This window comes from Hipposideros armiger, unplaced genomic scaffold, assembly GCF_001890085.2.
Source record: "Hipposideros armiger isolate ML-2016 unplaced genomic scaffold, ASM189008v1 scaffold_31, whole genome shotgun sequence".
NCBI classification, from domain to species: Eukaryota; Metazoa; Chordata; class Mammalia; order Chiroptera; family Hipposideridae; genus Hipposideros; species Hipposideros armiger.
Genome location: NW_017731381.1, coordinates 4851446 through 4858738, shown reverse-complemented (window position 1 = coordinate 4858738; position 7293 = coordinate 4851446).

Genomic DNA, 7293 nt, shown 5'->3' with positions numbered 1-7293 from the left:
CTGCCTTGCCCAGGAAGAGCGCAATGATGGTGCCAACTTGGGCCAGTGAAGCAATGTCCTCCACAACTAGATTGAAGAACAAAAAGATAGCAACTTATCTGTTCCCCTTCCCCCAATTCCCCAATAAAAATCTTAAAAAAAAAAAATCCATGGAGACACAATCTTTCCTAAAAGTGACATCACCTTTAGAGAAACTTCCATTGGCCTCCCCAAATTCTCTTCCCAGATAATGCCTAATTTGTTACCATTATTTATTCAATCATTTGGGGTTTACAGGGATATTTTCAAATGTAAATACTTCTAGAAAGAATAAGCAAGCTTCAGTAGGTCATAGGGAGCCTACCACATGTCCAGGCTGTGGCAAGGACCACTCCATGTGAGTGGAGATGTCACTAAAACTATTTGTTGGCACATAGCCCAAGGAAGGGTTAGTTCTTATGATCCAAACAAGTGGAAACCAGGATGGGGCATGACAAGAAGGGACCCATGGGACATACAGTCAGTGCCTTAAAGGACAGAAGACAGAGGGGTTGTTATGGGTTGTGGTGTCAGGCTTCCTGGAAGAAGAGGTGCTTGGTCCTACCTTGAGGGATGGAGAGGAGTTGAGATACCTAAGAGTGAAAGTCATTTTTCCTCTGTGACAAAATTAAATATAGAACTAGAGGGAGAAAAATGGAATTTGAAGGCAATAAAAGGCTGATACTCTATGTTCCCTTTGACCCCAACAAGAACATATCAAGTCGTGGGCAAGGTGGGATCATAAATTTGGTATTGAACTCTATGACGCTAGCATGCTCTAATTAGCCAACTTTCCCTTTTTGGTCTCTGTTGTTATACCCATAAAACGCTCAGAGCACAAGTACTGTTTCCTAAAATTATCAGCAGAGAGCCAACAGGCACAGACAGGTGCCCAATTTCACTCAGCAAGTGGATGGCGAATGAATATACATATCTCATTCTCAAATGTCTGTGTACTTGAGTTCCCTGAGATACATCTATGCCAGGGGCCAGAGATGTGCTTAAAGTAGGGGGGTTAACGGAGACTAGGGCTGGGGGGCGGGGGAGGGGTAGGAGAAAGAGCCTTAACTGAGCTAGGTGAAGGTCCTTAGTGTGCTTCTAGACTAGCAGGGGTTGATTGCCTTAGGACAAAACCATTGAACTGTTTCCTGCTGAGCAATTAGAAAAAAGAAGAGATGAGAGAAAGCTCTAGAGCCACCTGGTAGATAGGACACTCTTTCATCCCCAGGTGCACTGAACAGTGCCAAGAGTTGTTGCACTTGGCTGTCTTGCTTCAAAGCCTGGAGGTAACCCACTCTGGAAGCTAGTGGGAGATGGTTGGCATTCAAAAGTGGGCTGGGAGTCCCTGAGGGGATCTCATTTTGGCTTTACTGGAAGCAAGGTTGACCAGTAGACAATTTTAATGTACTTCTCTCAGTAACTGATAGAATAATTAGAAAAAGAAATCAGTAAGGATATAGGAGATTTGAACAACCTAAGTGAAAAAGTGACTAATCAACTTATACTGAAAAGAATCCAGAATTACTGTGGAATACACATTCTTTTCAAGAGCACATGGGACATTTAAAAAATGTCTCAACAGTTGTCATATTTTAATCGAACTGTCCGTAGCAAAAATAAGCTAGAAATAAATTAAATTAAATAGAAAAAGTTGTCCATCTGATTAAAAATTAAGCACAAACAATTCTAAGGAACCATGGGTCACAATGAAATCATGATAAGAAATAGAAAATATTTTGAACTGAAAAATGAATATATGACATATCAAAAATATAGATAACAGAGTGATGTCAACAAAATGATGACATGGGAGTCCCCAGCCCCCGTCTCCCCAACAAAGATCAACAATTAGCCAGCTCTGCACGAACAAAAACAGCTCGGGTAGAGCTCTGGAGCCACGTCAGAAACTTCAGCAACACAGTGGAACAAAAACCCTGAGAATAACTGCGTAAGAAGAGATGAAAGAACAGCTACATTTTGCTGGCATCATCCCATTCCCCATGCCAGCATTGCTCAGTACCTAAAGGAAACCTCCCAGTTAGAAAGAGTTACCCTTCCCAGAAAAGAAAGAACGGAGTGAGAGACCAACTCCCCCAGCCTTTTGGGGCACCAAAGAAAGATCTGGCTTGGGTTTCACCCCACCCAGACCAGCAAAACTGAGACACAGAGACAGCTAGGAACAAGGCAGAAAAGCAGGGTTACCAATAGCAGCCACATGGTGGGAGTGATTGTGGTAAACAGGTAAACGCAGCAGATTTCACCACTGAGGAAACCCATGGTCAGCACAGCTGCCACAGCCATCCTGCAGATTTCACGAGCTTCTGCCCACAGGTATTTTCAGTCACTGACACCAGCCACCTGGGTCCTTCCTTGCTTCTTACCCACTGTCCCTGGTGGAGTGCAGAAGCTGCCCTGGCAGCCAGTTCAGGCCTCTGAAGCTGCGACTGAAAGATGCCAATCCAGACCCCCACGGCTGCCCTCTGCCGCACATGGGACATTTAAAAAATGCTTGGGTCTCCATCCTCCAGCTGTGTACTTGCTTGGGTCTCCATCCTCCAGCTGTGTACTTGCATGCTACCAGTCTGACACCTGCCACCAGCCTCCACGGCAGTATGCACACTCAGAGCTGGGGTTGGGTTTGGGGGGGACTGTGCAGCCATGAAAGAGCACACAGATAGCCAGGGACCCTCTGGCTGCTTATTGTCCTGGATCAGGCCTTGTCTCCATTCAGTGGCCTGCATCGCTGCATTTACCTGCAGATAGCCCCTCCAGCTGTGCAACTGCACACCTTTGGTCCAATTCCCATCACAGGGCTCCACTGCCATGAGCCCTTGGAGAGACCCAGCAGCCACACTAGTGCACACCAACAGCCAAGGCCATTGCAGCTGCCAGTACCCCATCGTTGGCCTTTGCCCTTGCTCCATGACCTGGTCCCCAGCACTACGTGTGTCTACAGTGGGCCCCTATTACTAAATAGACACCTGCAGCTGGCCCCTGCAGTCAAGTGTGTGCACACCACCAGCTCTGTCCACCACCACTGCCTGCCCTGGTCCCTAGCTGCCGGACCTGGAAGTGCTGCTGAGGACTCCAACCGTCCTTGTAGCCACGCAGACCATCTGTAGGGTTTGCCAAGAATCACACAGTTGTTAATGCTGTGAACCCTGGCAGCCTGAGCCAAAGAGACATCACGGCCCTCTGGACCTTGTGCCACCACATGCCCTGGCATTTGGCACCCCGCACTATTAGTGTCCCTGCAGGTGGATGCATGCTCCAGTGTGCTTCCACCTGCAGGGACACTAATCGGTAACATGAAAACATATGACAATATACAACACACTGGTACAGGTAAGTATGCAGTCAGGTTCAGAGTACTCTAATATTATAATATGGTGGTGTGTTAACCACTTGACTCGAGCATAAAAGTTAAAGGAAAAAAGCATTGAAAATAGCTATAGCTACAATAATTTGTTACCAAAATTGCTTTGAAGGGTGGACTAGGTGCTGGCATCGGTGCATAGCTTCCCAAGGGGAATACTTCAAAGGTGACTGTAGTGATATTCAGCAATGAGGTATGTAGCACTTTTTATAAGATGAGTTCGTGAACTTAATTGTCAGACCTCGTATGCACCCCAAAAGAGAGCCCCTTAAATAGATTAAGTAAGTGATAACAAACCTGAAGGGAGAAATACACAACAATGCAATAAGAGTAGGAGGTTTGAATACCCCATTTTCAACAATTGATAAATCAGACAATCAACAAGGAAACATTGAACTTGAACCGTACTTTAGACCAATGGACCTAACAGATATATACAGAATATTTCATCCAACAGTAGCAGAGCATTCTTCTCAAGTGTACATGGAACATTCTCAGAATAGATCCTGTGATAGGTCTTTAAACAAGTCTTGGCAAATTTAAGAAGATTGAAATCCTACCAAGTATCTTAGCTGACTACAGTGGCATGAAATTAGAAATCAGTAACATGAGGAAAGCTGGGAAATTTGCAAGAGTGTGGAAATCAGCGCACTCTTGGACAAACAATGGGTTAAAGTAGAAATTAAAAGGGAAATTTAAAAATATCTTGAAACAAAAGAAAATGAAAACACAACATACCAAAACCTATGGGCTGCTGCAAAAGCAGTTCTAGGAAGGAACTTTATAGCAATTAACCTCTAAATTAAGAAAAAGAGATCTCAAATAAACAACCTAACTTCTTACATCTCAAGAGACTAGAAGAAAAGAACAAAATTATCCAAAAGTTAGCAAGAGGAAGGAAATAAAGACCAGAGCAGAAATAAATGAAATAGAGACCAGAAAAACAATGGAAGGATAATGAAACTAAGAGCTGGTTTTTAAAAAATTTCAGCTATTATGGTCTTCCTTTATAAAAGTTCCCTTTCATTCCTCTTTGTATCTTTTATTTCTTTGCTGACACTTTCTACTTTTCCATCAGTTTCAAGTGTTCATGATTGCTTGCTGAAGAATTTTTTATGGTAGCTGCTTTAAAGTCTTTGTCAGATAATTCCGATATTTACTTTATCTTGGAATTGGAGTCTTCTGATAGTCTTTTTCTACATGAGTTGATATATTCCTTTACCTTCATTTGCTGCATAATTTTGGATTGCATACTGACATGTTGAATATTGAGAGTTATGAGAGTCTGGGTTTAAATCCAATGGAGAAGGTTGATCTTTTTCAAAAGTAACTGAAACGGTTAAGTTCAGGCTGAAAAGTTCAGCCTCCCTTTCGTGGGTTGTGGTTCCAAGGTCAGGTCCGTTTTCAGAGCCTTTTCGGTTCACTTGGTATCCTCCCTGCATATGCGCCACCTAGTGGCTAGTCTGGGGCCTAGGTGGTGGTGTGTCCGTTAGTTCATTTCTCAAAGTGCTATGTCTAGTAGGATCACATCCATGTAGGCATGGCTTGAAGTGAGCCCAAGAGTAAATAAACAACTTTATGGGTTCGCTTTCCTGGGTTCCTCCCTCTGTGATCTCCTCGGTGCCTTCTGTTTCCCCAAGTCTCCAAAAAGCTGGGGTTTGGGTTGTCGTGCTCTGCTAGGCACTTCCACTCTGCATCCACGTCCAGTGCCAAGTAGCTGGAGAACAAAGAGAGAAAAAAGCAGCGGGGCAATAGGGGTCCATCCACTCTTTTAGAATTAAAGCCGCACGTAACAGAGGAAGATTTCCCCTCCTTCAGACTTTTGGCTCCTTCCAGCCCCCATACCAGCTGCTGCCATCACTACCATAGAATTTCTTAGGGGCTAGGGTGCCGAAGATAGAAGAGAAGGGGGGGGAAGGGAGGGATTTCTGCACCTCTTCTGAGCATTACAAGTTTCCCTTCCCATGCATCAAGACCCAATTACAAGGTTTCCCCTCTCTCTATTGGCTCCCTAATGCTTATTTCCAGCCTGGCCAGGGGATGGGATACCAGTTGAGAAAAAATCCCAGTAAACTCATCACCGGTAATGTGATGCTTGAATTCTAGTCTTCTTTCCCAATCTGCCTGCTATTACTTACTTTTCAGTTTTTAAAGCTGTATTCAGTGGGAGAGACAAGGAACCAGAACCAGGAAATAGTTCTTACCCCTGGAAATGGGCTTGCCTTTCCTTCTAGCGGGCCTTTAGTGGGGACGTTTGTGTTAATGTACAATAATTTGGAGCTGAGTTGGCAGTTTATTGGTTTATTGCTGCTGTGGTTACCTCAAATGCATCAGACTTCAAATTCCAGCTTTGGAACACAAATAAATACCTGTGTTTAGGGTGGAGCTGGGTTTACCAGATGATCTTTTTTCCAGAACTACATTCTCAGCTTATTGACTTCTCCGAAAGACTGTTTCCTGCAAGTTACTTGTTACTATGTGCTTTTAGCCTGGTGCGTTAGTGGAGCGGTGGAGGTTGGGGTCCATTCTCTGTGGTTCTGATTAAGTCTCAGACACTGTGTCCCTGGGTCTTAGGGATGTTGTCTTCCTAGTGATCCTGCTCTTCCCAGGAACCCCAGGCCAAAGTTCTGAATCTGGCAAGTATTTCTGCCCGTTCCCGCCCCCTCAACCCCCCCCCCATTCCAACTGCAAGGAGATTTCTCTTGTACCCTTAGGGCAACAGTGTTGTTCCTCTCTCCCAAGATTAAAGCTTTGTCAGTAGGAAAAAAAAAGGAAAGCCTTGAGGCGGAATTTCTAGCTGCTGTCTGTTTTCCCCTCCCCAGCTCTGCAGCACAAGGGAGACTGTCTCGGATCTCTATCTTTTCTATGAGTGCCCAGTGGGGTTTCTGGAGAAAAAGTCTACAAGAGAATACAGACGTCCCCAGTATGTGCAGCTCCAGGGACTTCACTTTCTTTTGCCCGAGCACACTCAGTCTCCAACAATCCACCAGCCACCCTGGCTGTACTCTTCTTACTGGTGCCTGGATGCATGTCCCCAGGTCATCAATGCTCATGCTTCTCTCTCCCGGCAGGTGCCCGACTTTTCCTAGACTCTGGACGAGTTGGTTGCCCTGTGATCTCAGCACTCTGGTGAGTTTGAGTACAGTTGTCCAGCTTTTTTTCCATGTAAATTTGGGAGGTTTATTCAGCTTTCTACATCTCTGAGCAAAAACCGAAAGTCCCTTTCTATTATTACTATTATTATTATTATTATTTGTAGTAAAATACACATAAAACATAAAGTTAACCATCCTAACTATTCTTAAATACAGAGTTCAGTGGTATTAAGTGCACTCACATTGTTGTGCTACCATCATCACCATACATCTCTAGAACTCTTTTTATCTTGCAAAACTGAAATTCTGTACCCATTAAATAGCAACTCCACATTTTTCCTTCCCTCAGGCCCTGGGAACCACCATTCTACTTTCTGTCTCTATGAATTTGACTACCCTAGGTACCTCATATAAGTGGAATACAATAAAAAACAGATATCATAGAGTATTTGTGTTTTTGTGGCTGGCTTATTTTAGTTACGTGTCCTCCATGATGATCCATGTTGTAAACGTATAGAATTTTCTTTCTTTTGAAGACTGAATAATGTTCCATTTTATATATACCCCACATTTTATTCAGTAGAGTGGGAAAAAAGACTCCTCCAAGAATTCATAACTACAAGCTTGTTTCCTTCATGACCACGGGGCAAGAATTAACACATGTGTGGAGTCTTAGAAACTGAAGCTAGGGATTTAATTCAAAATAGCCTGAGTTATTAGGTAAAATAAACTCATTTTGAAAATGCTCCCTTAAATATAGGATTCCAAGAAATTTCACAGATAAAGTGCCATTAAAGATAAGCT